The sequence below is a fragment of the Protopterus annectens genome, chromosome 1.part1 (assembly GCF_019279795.1).
Source record: "Protopterus annectens isolate FY-2018-M chromosome 1.part1, PAN1.0, whole genome shotgun sequence".
Taxonomy (NCBI): Eukaryota; Metazoa; Chordata; order Ceratodontiformes; family Protopteridae; genus Protopterus; species Protopterus annectens.
This window is the reverse complement of record NC_056726.1, coordinates 431,635,888-431,648,877: the sequence shown is the minus strand read 5'-3', so window position 1 is coordinate 431,648,877 and position 12,990 is coordinate 431,635,888.

The window sequence follows — 12,990 nt, the reverse complement described above, 5'->3', positions numbered from 1 at the left end:
CATTTTGTCCTTGTACTGCAGTGTCATTCTGGGTGATGGCAGAATGCTACTCAGTGCTAGGGTCATACCTGCCTGGGCTAGAAGATCCGAGAGCTCTTCCATGTCTCTTTTCATGTAGTCCAGGGAGGTACATCTCAGGTCATTCACACCAACATGGACAATGACGGAGTCATATTTGTACTTGTTGTGGAGTGACCTGTGTGCATGGGTTATGTGGCGGATCCTGGCACCCGACAGGCAGCTGACAGTAACCTTCTCCTTGTTTAGCCTGGTGAGTGGGACATCAGTGTGCCTGACTATAGAGTCACCTATGACTAGTGTGTTGGGTACGTTGTTTTGTCTTATTGGCTGTGGTTGAGTGGCACACTGACTCTGTGGGCTATGTGTCATTTGGGTTGTGTTGGGGGATGGAGATTGCTTGCGTTTCTGCTTTGGAGGTCTCTGTTGCCTAGACAGATTATTATTGAGAGCCTCTGTGAATGTTTTTGTGTTACTATGTGTGGATTTTGGTGGTGTAGATTTAGTGAGACTATGTGATGAGTGTGGTGTGGTGCAAATGTTTACCTTCTCCTCATGACTGTCAAGTTCAGTCTTGGTTGGAGAGAGCTTTACCTCCAGTTTGGCTAGATAAGTGCATCTCTCACAAGTTGTAGTGTTGGGTGGTTGGAGGAGAGGGTTGTCTGTGTACATGAGGCAATTTCTACATTGCCTCAAGATGCCCAGATTCATCAGATAGACAGGAGAAAACACTGGGAGCTGACCCCTGGACATGCCTGAATAAAAAAACTATTTTCCTCTAGATAAGTGAAGAAAGTGAGTACAAGAGCTGTTTTTCTCTAAGCAAGTGAGAAAGATAAGTACAAAAACTGTTTTCCTCTAGGTAATGAGGAAGGTTGAGTGCTGTAGTAATTAGTAGCTTATTTAGTGCTTACAAGTTCTGAACAAGTGCTGAGCATGAATAAACAAATTTAAGTGCTAAAACTAAGAATCTGTATCTGCACTAGACGAGTTACAGGACAGAAACAAGTGCAAATGCAGTCTTTCAAATCAGAAAGTTGAGAGAGATGGAAGAGATTGTCCAAATGGCCAACAACTACAATTTCTGGGCCAGAACCACTCCTTATGTGGTAGACAGGTTACCTAGTGCTTACCCCTCCCACTGATAAGCTAGAAGGCTTCCCTCCAACACAAAAAGGCTTAGGGGTGGGGGCACCGAAGCTTAGATACAGTCCTGGATACAGCAAATCTGTATCTGGGGCACTAGTTACAGGAAAGGTAGGAAACAGGCTTACAGTTTTTTTTTTTTTTTTTACAGAAAAGTAGCTAAAACAGTAGTAAAAACAATTCACATGCAGTGCAAGCTAGCACACTTTAGTATGTAGCAATATTAGGCCAAACACAGTTTAAAAATGCAATTAAATTAAAAAGGACTAAAAACAAGTGCAGAAAGAGTTTATTAGGTAGAATGTGGTAAAGAGATGGGACTGGGGGAGTGTCCCAGATCAAATCTACAGTGGGGCGGGGAACTGCAAAAGCCACCAAATTTAAACTACAAGCCAGAAATAGGGAAGGTGGGTGGGACAAAACAGTTTCAGCAGAGATCTAAGCAACAATTAACAGTACAAACTCTAAAACCAGTGGGAGATACAATGGCGGCTTTGGTAGGAGGTTCCAGTGGCAAATTTAGCAATTTTGTTGTAACAAGCATCCAGCTTGTTTAGGTCTGTCTGTCTAAGGTTGGTAAGTATGGGGGAATTGGCTATGGAGATTCTAGCCGCCTTGGTTAGGAATTGGAGACTTTGATATAATGCACCAAGTTTCTTGTGAACTTTTTTTATTGTGAGAGATATGTGGGTGTCAAATCTACGTTTGTTGTCTATTTCCACACCAAGTAATTTTGTGTGCTCTGATGGAGAGATGATGGTATTGTCTTTGGTGAGAATGTTGAAGTGGGGGGTGTTTTGGGTGGCTTTGGAAGGTTGGAACAGGAAAGGTTTTGTCTTCCTTGGGTTGAGTAGGAGCTGAGCATTGGATAGCCAGCTTTTTACAGAAGAAAATGATTCCTGTGTGATTTGTTGTATTTCTGGTGGAGTGGGGGCAGAGCAGATGAGAGTAGAGTCATCTGCGTACTGTATAAGAGATGCTTGTGTGGTTGCAGTATGTAGGTTGTTAGTGAAAAGTGAGAATAGCAGAGTGCCAAGGATAGACCCTTGGGGAACTCTGAGAGTAACTGGGAGGCGAGGTGATAGGTTATCATCCCAGATGAATGATTGCTGGCATCCATGTAGATAGCTATGGAACCAGTTGCAGGCTGATAGTGAGAAGGAGAGGTTGGAGAGAGTAGAGAGTAGTAGCTCATGAGATACCATGTCAAAGGCCTTTGAGAGATCTAGAAATACGGCAGTAGAGAAGAGTCCATTGTTCTTGTTATGAAGTATAGTGTTGGTGAAGGAGAGCAGAGTGGAGGTAGTGCTGTGATATGGCCTGAAACCATGTTGGGTGTTGGAGAGGAGATTATTAGCTAGGAGGTAGTTGGAGACCTGGGTGTTGATACATTTTTCAAGTATCTTGGAGAGAGGGGAGAAGATAGCAATGGGGTGGTAATTGGTTAGGTCGGTGGAGGGGGTGCCTTTTTGGAGGGGAATGATGTGGGATATTTTCCATATCGAGGGAACATAGCCTTCTGTTATAGAATGGTTGATTAGAATTGAAATTGGGTAGACTAGTGTATCAGCTGCAATTTTCAAGTATTCAAAGGGGTGGTTGTCAGCTGCGTGTTTGGTGGGTTTAAGTTTTGACAATAGTCATATTCATAGTTGGAGGTAGGTATTGAGGTGAAGAAGAAAAGAGGAGTGGGGGGGTTTAGGGTTAGGAGTTGGGGGGGCTGTTGTAGGGAAGTGTTTGTTTAGAGATGCTATAGTTTCAGTGAAGTGTTTGTTGAAGGATTCAGCAATACTGCTGGAGGAGGGGGGAATGGATGGCTAGGGGGGTATCAACCTTCCCTGGGTGGAGGATAGTGTTAATTGTGAACCAGAATTGCTTAGGGCTGTGGTTGGTAGAGTTTAGGGTGGATTTATAGTAGAGGGATTTGTCGAATTTTATTTGCTTTTTGGCTTTATTGAGCAGTTCAAGGAATGATTGCCTATCTGAATTATATTTTGTTAGTCACCAGTGCTCCCAGGCCTTATCTCTGGATTTCTTTAGGGTTCTGGTGGTCTTTTATAACCATGGGGCATGCCTGGATCTGACTTTGGCATTTCTTACAGGAGCATGAGCATTTAGGATTCATTTTCTAGTCTATATATTTATTTTGTGGGCAGGTGACATCAACATTATTCCTGAATTTACTGAATACATAAACTATACCACTACATTTTTGCAATTTACCCACAAAATTGGGAAGGAATCTATAAATTATCCTGACACAGCCATCAAGAACACGTCTTTGGGTTTCCATTCCAACATCTGCAGGAAACCCACTTTTTGTAACAGTTATCTCTATTTTTCAAGTGCACATCCTTTTTCCCAGAAGAATTTGGTAAGGGGGCAGTTTATTAGGCTGGCCCATATGGTGTCTGATGAGACATTTGATAAGGAAAGGGGTTTCTTAGAGAAAATGTTCTTGAAAAGGGGTTGCCCTTATGACTTTGTGAGAATACTTAGAGATTTCACAAGGGTGCGGTACTAAGTACTGCCCCTTTCTTGGGGTGGGTTTATCAGGTCCCTATATGTTGATGAAACCATTAAACAGCAAGGCACAAAATAACAGACAAGATCAAATCTTGGAGAGCAACATAGATCTATCAAATAATAACAAAAATTTGTTTAGAGCCTTAACCATTCAACATAACCCTGGAGATCCAATTGTTAAAGAAATTGTAAATAAATACTGGGGAATTCTAGCAATTGATGATAAAATAAAAGACTTAGTGGGTAATACACAAATTTATTTACAAACGATCAAGTAATTTAAAAATAATTGTGGAGGGTAACTGTGGTATTAAGTTAAAAGGAAAAAGGAGTGAAATAAAAAATTTGCTGTAACTGAAATCAATGTAAATATATTTTAGAGGACACAGAAATTTATTTAAATAATTCAATGCTCAGGAGGGGTATTGTTTGACTAAAGGAATTATATACTTGGCAAAATGCTCATCCTGTGATGCCTCCTACATAGGAAAAAATGAAAGGGAGCTAAGGAGGAGGATTTATGAATTTAATTATGAAATATCAAAGCAGAATCTTAAAAATGCATTATATAGACATTCATTGGTTTGTTGCGATTTTAAGCAGTTTTCTTTTTTAATATTTGAGAAAACTGACAAAAGTCATAGAGGTGGCCCTCAGAAAGCTCTAGTTGAGTGCTGACAGCTAGTTTAGCAGCTCAGACTGGATGCCACTCAGAAACCTGGCATCAATGATTGCACATCCTTGATCCCAGTACTTAAGAATAAAGCACAAGCACTTTAAAAAAAAAACATAGATTGCATATTTATTTTTTTAATAATTGTTTTTTTTTTCATTTGGTGTTAATTCAAATTATTGTATTTCAATGTTTGCATACACATTAATAACACAATTTATTCTATATTTGTTTGGGTTAAAAGCATTGCTATGTATGTGTTGCAGATATTTATTTTTTCCTAATACCTTTAACTGATTTTAGATTTATTTTTTAACAGTAGTTAAATGCAGTACCTAAGAAAGGTCCGATTTTTTTTGGTTTAGATATGTTTTTAATTAAAGTCTTGTGAAGGCATATAAATAATGTACCTAGGTTTTTATTTGTAAATATGTATACACTCATTTGGTTTTTATCATACATCTCTCTTATAGTTCACTGGATGTTTTTTTTAGTTAGATTTAATTAATTGAATGATTTTTCAATTAGTTAATTAAATATGTAACTATAAAAGGTGGGTGAATTCAAAATAGTTTGAATTTGATGTGGTCTACATATTGGTAGATGAAAAGCTACTGGTTAATAAAAGCTTAATTTATTATTTTGGCTCCACAGGGGATTTGTTCATTCTATTTTCCTGTATTGCCTTTCCTTTCTGGATTTGGTTAGCTGCTTTGGGTGGACATTTGTTATTTTTTTTTCATGGTTTGTGGATTTTTTTACACCCGTTCCCTGTTTGGCTATTTATTTTCTATCTGTGAAAAGAGACTAAACAAAAGATGCAAAAACTGAGAAATTGGAAGATTTGTTATATGGATATGGATAGTAAGATTCAAGCAGTTAAAATGCTTTTAGTCCCTTTAGAATTATATACAAGTCATGCATATTTTTATCAAACAGAGAGGAAGTTGTGGATAGCAATTAATAAAGAGCTGAAGAATTTATCTGGGAGGGGAAGATGGCAAGAGTCAAGTGGGATAAGCTGAGTTTTTTCAATAGAACAAAGCAGATTGGGATTACTCAATTTGAATAGGGCATTTCAGAGCTACACAGTTAAGGCTCCTGTACATAGCACAAGCAGAAAACTATAATTCAAAGTGGAAAGGGATGATGATGAAACAGGGGGCAGCTCAAGAAACAAGGAGAGACTGGGATTTTGGATGCAGATCTTTAAGGAGAATAAGCATAATCATGAAAAATATTATATTCATAAAGTAGCAGAAGTATTCTAACAACTAAGCCAACATGGGAATGGAGAAAGGAGATCCTTCCAATAAGGATGACTGCAATTAGGGATACAGACAATATGCAAGAGGGGGCTGGAATTTATTGGAATAAACTGGCAAAGGAACTGAAGTATTGAGAGCAAATAACTAGAGAGGAAAAGGTAATAAAATGGGAAGATGCCAAGAATTTATTTGGACTTCAGATTACAGATTGCCTTCCCTATCGAGGATTGATATCAAAGTACAGGGAAAGAGAAAGAGAAAGGCACTAGTAGAGTTTTTAGTAGAATCTAAAACAGAATATGCTGTTAAAAAGGAATAATCAGTAGAATGAATAAAATATTGCATGATAACTATAAGAATCAATCAGAGGAGGTTAGAATGGATTGGGAAATGAGACTGGATAAGCAATTTACAAAGAAATGATGGGGGAATATATGTATGTCTCCCAAATATGCAACAAAATGTAGAAGATTTAGGATTTTTGCTTGGAAATGTTTACATAGGTATTTTTATATCCCAAGTAGACTCCAGAATTTTTTTTTTCCTCAGGTAAACAGCAAATGTTGGAAGTGTGATAGGGAAGAAAGAGATATTTGGGAACATATTTTCTTAAAGTGTAATGAGTTGGCAGACTTTAAAGATTCCCTGCAGACTGCTCTATCAGAGATACTGGGTGAGCAAATTGCTGTATCTAGGGAAATGATGTTTCTGAGCTATTATACAGAATCAGAATTGCCTAGATATAGTAAGACCTTGCTGAGTCTAATTACAATGGCTGCCAAAAAAGCAATTATAAGAAAATGGAACTCAAAGTCTAATCCATCTGTACTAGAAGTAATGAATATAGTAACAGAAATTAAACAACTGGAATTGGGATCTTTAGAAAAGGGTAGGAGTAAATTACATAGAAAAAAAATGAAAATTGTAGGAACAATACATACAGGGGAGGAATGAGGTTTAAAAGAAGGCAGGATTTAAATGAACTACGTAATGATTGACTGACAATGACTGGGTAGATTATAAGTGGTGTACAATGCTTGCAACTAAAATTATGTCAATATGGTTTGTGATGTAAAATGCTTGCAACTAAAATTATGTCAATATGGTTTGTTTTCATTGATATACATGTATGACTGCCTATATCCTAAATGCTAATTTAATAAAGATGCTTCTTGTTAAAAAAATACATGTAGTGTCAGCTTACTGAGATCAATTGTTTAGGAGCCCCTACTAATGAAAAATGTGTAGATAAGCTTTTTTTATGGGGCCAAACCCCTCTGTACCTTCCATCTCTGGGGCAAGCCACCCCCTTAAATTATATATTGACTCCACAGTTGCACAAACATGAAGTAAACAGAAATTTGCCAACAAAAAGGAATCACTGAAGGCAAGCACTTAGAAACTGCACTGCAACAATTTCCTATAGAAAATAGCAAATGGGAGTTTGAACTTGAGCAGATAGAATCTCATTCTAAGAGAAATTAGAAGGTTGTTACTTCCTTCTTTGCAAAAAAATCATTTTGATTGTGTAGCTGAGCTTGCTCTGTGTAGGTAATCCTGATGATCATGTAATAAGGAAACAGGTTATACTGACAGAGCAGGTGTACTAACAAAGACAGCAAGCAGAACTAAAAATGAATGATTACAAAGTCTGAACATGGACGTAATTTTCGATAAATGAGGCAAACTCACATCAAGTCCTGTTTGCATCTCTTCAAATGCACAGCTTTTTACTTATTTTGTAGGGCCTGTAGTAAAGAATACTGTGTCAGCTGATGCAGAGAATGTTGATTAATTAGGCAGTTCTCATGCATCTTTACATCATTAACTAATTACAAAATGATGGTCTTAGCAAAGACTCTGCTACCTTTATTTATTCTTCATTTGTCCAAACTGATCCTTTAACTTCTAATACATTCTGCTACTTGGGTCAGACTTCCATGAAAAAAGAGCCTGTTGTTAAGTCTTTATAGGGTCCCATTCATGCTCCTAGAAGTCTGGATTTGGAGAACTTAAAGTTCAGGTTCTTGAAGCACCAGAAGCCAGTGTTGCATGGATTGAGGGTCACATGAAAGCCATCCACCAAGGCTGTTTATGCTCCAGAAGGGAAAATAATCAAACCTCACAGCAGTTGAAAGAGCACTGATCTAAGGAACGTTCAGTGGTTTTATTATAATAATTGTATTCTTATTTATTTTACTTATTTAAGGAAATCACACTGGACTCAGTGGGCCCTTTCAATTATGGCCTTGTTACATAAAGTGATGTAAAATGCTTGCAACTAGGATTGTGTCGGTGTGGTTTATTTTCATTTATATGAATGTATGATTGCCTATGTAGTAAGTGATGGTTTAATAAATATGTTTCCTGTTTAAAAAAGAAAGGAATTGAATAATTTATGTAATATTGCTTAGGTTATATGACATATAACAATGTATGTGAAGTATAATGTTCGTTATGTTAATATAATTTGATTACTTTTATATGAATGTAAATTTGCCCATGTCACAAGTGATAATTCAATAAAGGGGTTTGGAAACAAAAGAAGCAAAATGAAAAGTAGGATTTACAAAGAAGATATCTGACCTTATACACCACAAAATGACAATGCATAGCTTGTCAGAACAGTCATATGCAATGATGCATTGGTGGAATTAGCACCTGATTACAGTGCAAAACAAACACATAGAGATAGGAATGATTATTTATTTATTCATTGCTTTTGTTTGCTAGGATTGTCCAACTGGGCAGAAAGCTTCCCCTTTTCAATGGGAGGCCCAGGGAGAAAGCTCCAGAAAAATTCCAGCATTACATAGAGAACATAATAAACAGAGGTATGCAAGTAATCAACATGTATACAAAATTTAAACAGAGTAACATTAATTAATTGCAACATCATGAAATGAACTATGATTTTTTGGGGGCAGAAAAACTACAGAAAATATTACATAAAGAACATAGTAAAAAGTATACAAGTAATCAACAGAGATATACACGTTATCAATAAATACACAACATTTAAACAAGAGTGTCATTAATTAATAGCAAGAGCTATGAATCATATTTGGAAATGAACTTGATAGAAGGAGGGAAATGGAAGAAAATGGAGGATTAGCATTATGCGTTGAAAAGCGATATTTTAGGATAGGTAGAAGGAAGAGAAGGGAGAGGATAGGGAGGAGATTTTGGACCAATAACTATGGGTATAGTGCTTGGAAAGAACAGCAGAAAGTGAGGGACAGGAAATGTATCATCCAGGTGTTGGACATGTACAGAGCTGCATATCTTTTAGGTAGCATCTGTTTTGGGCCTTAAAAGAGTTGGTGTGTACTGTGTTTCATTAGCGTGATAGGAAGGGAGTTCCAAATTCTGGCCAGGAAGCAGGAGTACAAAGAGTAACCAGCTGAGTTGTTAGCTTTTAACGGTTAATAACATTTTGTCATGATTCTCAGCTGCCCACTTGGGTTATAGAGCTGGAGAAGATTTTTCAAAGTAGGGTATTTGTCTGGACAGCAGATGAGTTTATGTGAAGTGACTAATTGAGAAAGTGTAAGGTAATGCCTTAGCTCTAACCACTGACATTTTCTTAAGGCCAGACAGTGATGTGTCCTATAATGGTGATTGGTGGAAATGTAGCCACCTTATTATAGCACTATCTCAAGTGTGAGAGGTAACTCTATTGTAGGTTAACCAAGATGGGAGCAGAGTGAAGTAATGAAGGGACGAGAAAGGATTGAGCAATACTTTTTCTGGTATTATATGTGAGGTATTATTTGATTCTATAGAGTGCACCTAGCTTTTGGTGGGTGTTTTTACTGCTTGTTTTATGTGATGATCAATTTTTAAGCTTTCATCAGTATTAACTCCTAGAAGCGTAGTTTAACTTGTTAGTTTTATGTTGATGTTGTTAGAAGAAATGATTTTGAAATTATTTTTGTAGTCATTTCAATGCTTTGGGGTAAATAAGATCAGTTTTGCTTTTTTAGAGATAAGAAGCAGCTGTGTATCTGACAGCCAAGCCTCTACGGTGGAGAATGACTCTTGCGTGAATTGTTTTAATTTAGCTATGCTTTTAGAAGAACAGATGATTGTTGAATCTTCTGCGTACTGAATGATAGTGGCTTGTTCAGGAGTTGGGTGGAGATCATTAATGAATATTTTTAACAACAGGGGACCTAAAATGGATACTTGAAGGATGATGATTGTAATGATAAGGAAAGAGGAGATGGCATTTTGCCATTTTACTGTCTGTTGCCTATTTGAGAGGTAGCCGGAGAACAAAAATAATGATGCTTCATGTATTCCTAGACATCTACTTTGTGAAACAATTTATGATGAGATACAATGTCCAAAGCTTTGGATAAATCTAAGAAAAGTGCCAATACTAAGTTCCCAGAATTTTGATATTGGTTAACAGATGTTATAAAACTAGGGAGAGCTGTATGTGTACTATGAAAAGGATGGAGACCATGCTGTGTAAGGGAAAGGAGGCAGCTGTCAGTGAGAAAGCTAAGGAGTTGAGCCAGTTTATGCTTTTCCAAAATCTTTGTGAGTAGAGGCAGTATGGCTATGGAGCTGAAGTTTGAGGGCTTGTTTGAGTTTCCTTCATGGAGAGGAAGAACGTAGCACCTTTTCCTTAGGGTTGGGACATAGCTTTCAGTGATGAAGTGGTTGATTAGGATAGAGATAGGAAAAGCTAGGAAATCATCAGCAATTTTTACGTACTCAGATTATAAGTTATCAGGGGCAAGGATAAAAGGTTTTAAGGTTAGTAATAGTTTTTTGATTATAAATGTTGAGACAATTATGACCTTGTTACATAAATCTTCAAATGAAGAAGGATGAATATCAATCTAGATTCCTACAAGGAGGAAATATTTTTTGAATAATTACTAGACAGTAGGCTAATAATTAATTGATTTGATCATATAGCTATACATAGTCTGTATGAGATGATGATTAGCAATCTTAGATTTAAACTGATGAAATGTAGGGATGGACCTAATACTACCCTCATTCAGAGAATGCTTTGGTAAAAGATTCTAAGGAGTATTTTGGGAGAGTAAAGTCAATGGTTTGGTGAATGAGGACCAGAGGCTGTGGGGAAAATGTTTATTCTTCTAGGGTCAAAGTTAAGTACTAGGCTACCTGCCCTTGAGGGCCATTTTAAGCCTAGCCAGTTTCCTTTTTTCTGCTCAAAATAACCTCTTTCATTTGGATATAGACTCGCCTTACCCATCCCATGTTTGATAATTATATATTATCCCTAATGGAAATAACCGAGATCATACCAGAGATAATTTGAGGGGACCCATGCATGGGATAAAGCATTTAGGAGTTGCCTCTGCCCATTAGTAGTACAAGGGGCAGTCCTTGGGTAAATATTTCTGTTTTCCATCCATAGATCTAAGACATGCTTGAATATAGACAGGGATGAAATTTGTTTTATGCTGGTGGGGAGTCTGTTCCACAGCAGCGGTATCCTCTGTGAGAAATACCAGTCCCTCCAAAATGTTCTGTTGATGTTGCAGAAGAGGTTTGGATCCCTAGACTGAGTATTTCTGATACCATTTGACTTGCTGAGGTGCAGTAAATCCATCAGTAATAGGTTGGTGGATGCCTTGTATGCCATAGGTCACCTCTTAGTAGTCTGTAGGGTATCAAATATAGTGACAGTGCTTTGTATTGGTCCATGTAGGATATGTTGTCCAGGTCTTGTATTTTTTATTATACACTGTCTCTTGTGTCTGAACAGATACATGCCAAACAAGGCATTATATTCAATGACTGGCCTAATGAGGGCTCAGTAAAGGGAGACAACAACATCCCTAGATCTAGAGACAATCCCTTTGTTTATAAGCTATACAGTATAGAAGGACTTTCTTACAACAATGGACACATGTTGTTCAAATGTTAGGTCACTGTCCACATAAGTTACCAAATCTTGACCAACTAGGTCAACTCTTAGTGGAATATTGCCAGTGTGGTAGTTCCCTGGGATACTTTTTAAAGGATACAATAATGAATTATTTACAATGAATTAATACAGCTCTTGAGAAGAGAGTCAGGAGACTGATAGTGTCACAGGGAAGGAACTTTGCAAACTAATGAGCAGAGCACTATACTTATTGGTTGATTGCTAATAATTTTTCTTGCCAAAGTCATACTGTGGTATCCAATGATTGGTGATGGGACTATATTTTTGCATCTCTTATTTAACAGTACTTATTGCTATACTGAGAACTCATATTGCAAGACAAATGAGTTCTGCTTTTGCATTAATGGATTTTGCTTTAGGGTAAGAAGGTGTGATATTTTGTGGCATTCAGCCAACTAACACTTAAGTTTTTTTCAATCACATTCAGTCACTTAAGTTTACATGATATGATACCCTGACCTCTTCACGTAAGCACATCTGGAGAACAAGCAGTGGGTGTCGTTTAATACTGTCTCTCATATCCTTGAAAGGCATAGGTGTGCAGATGATCCTGCCAGCTAAAAAGAGCAGATTGCAGGTTTCTCCTGACTCTACCAGGGAACTTTGTGTGCCCCTGGACATATGCCCTAAACCTTACCCCTGAGAGACAAGACAAAGCCTCCCTGCCAGCTGTGTAGGCACATGAGATGCAACTGAAATTCAGATCTCCTGGGTTGTAATCAGGGCTTTACTCTTGTAATGCCAATGAAGCTGGCCCCAGTTCTTAGAAATTCCTGACATTAAGAGATTCCAGTTTTTCTCACTGACAAACCAAATGAGCTTATGCAAATGACTGATTTCTTGCATTATTTCTTGCATTATCAGCTAAGAATTAATGCAGCTGCATCCCTCCTTATTTCATCAAGAAGGCAGCAGTAGCTGCTATAGTTATACATTTGTCTGTATGTCTATGTATATGGTGGCTTGTGATATTGGACTGCAAAGCTGTGACCCTCCCAAGGTATAATTACTATTTGTTTATTTGTTTTTATTTTTTTCTAAAAAAAAGGCAACTTTCTCCATTTTGGACTTGTATATTGTGGATGTACTCCAATTTCTATAAAAAGGTCAGCAGACTCTTCTGTGCTATTTTTAAATGATTCCAGTATTTATATATGACTCCCAAAGTGAATAATGTACTGTGTAATACATATAATAATAATGTATAGGTACTGTGCTGTTTTGAGGCATATGTTCTCTAATTTTTTGTAATTTCTCCAAATCTTTTCAATTTCTAATAACATGATGGGAATGGACCCCATTCCTAAGTCAAAGTAAGATTAGTGTTTATGAAATTAGTATTGTTTCAATTTTTGATGTCAGCCAAAATTGCTCTTCGCAGCACCCACAATGTTGCCAGTGTGGTAGTTCCCTGACTCCTT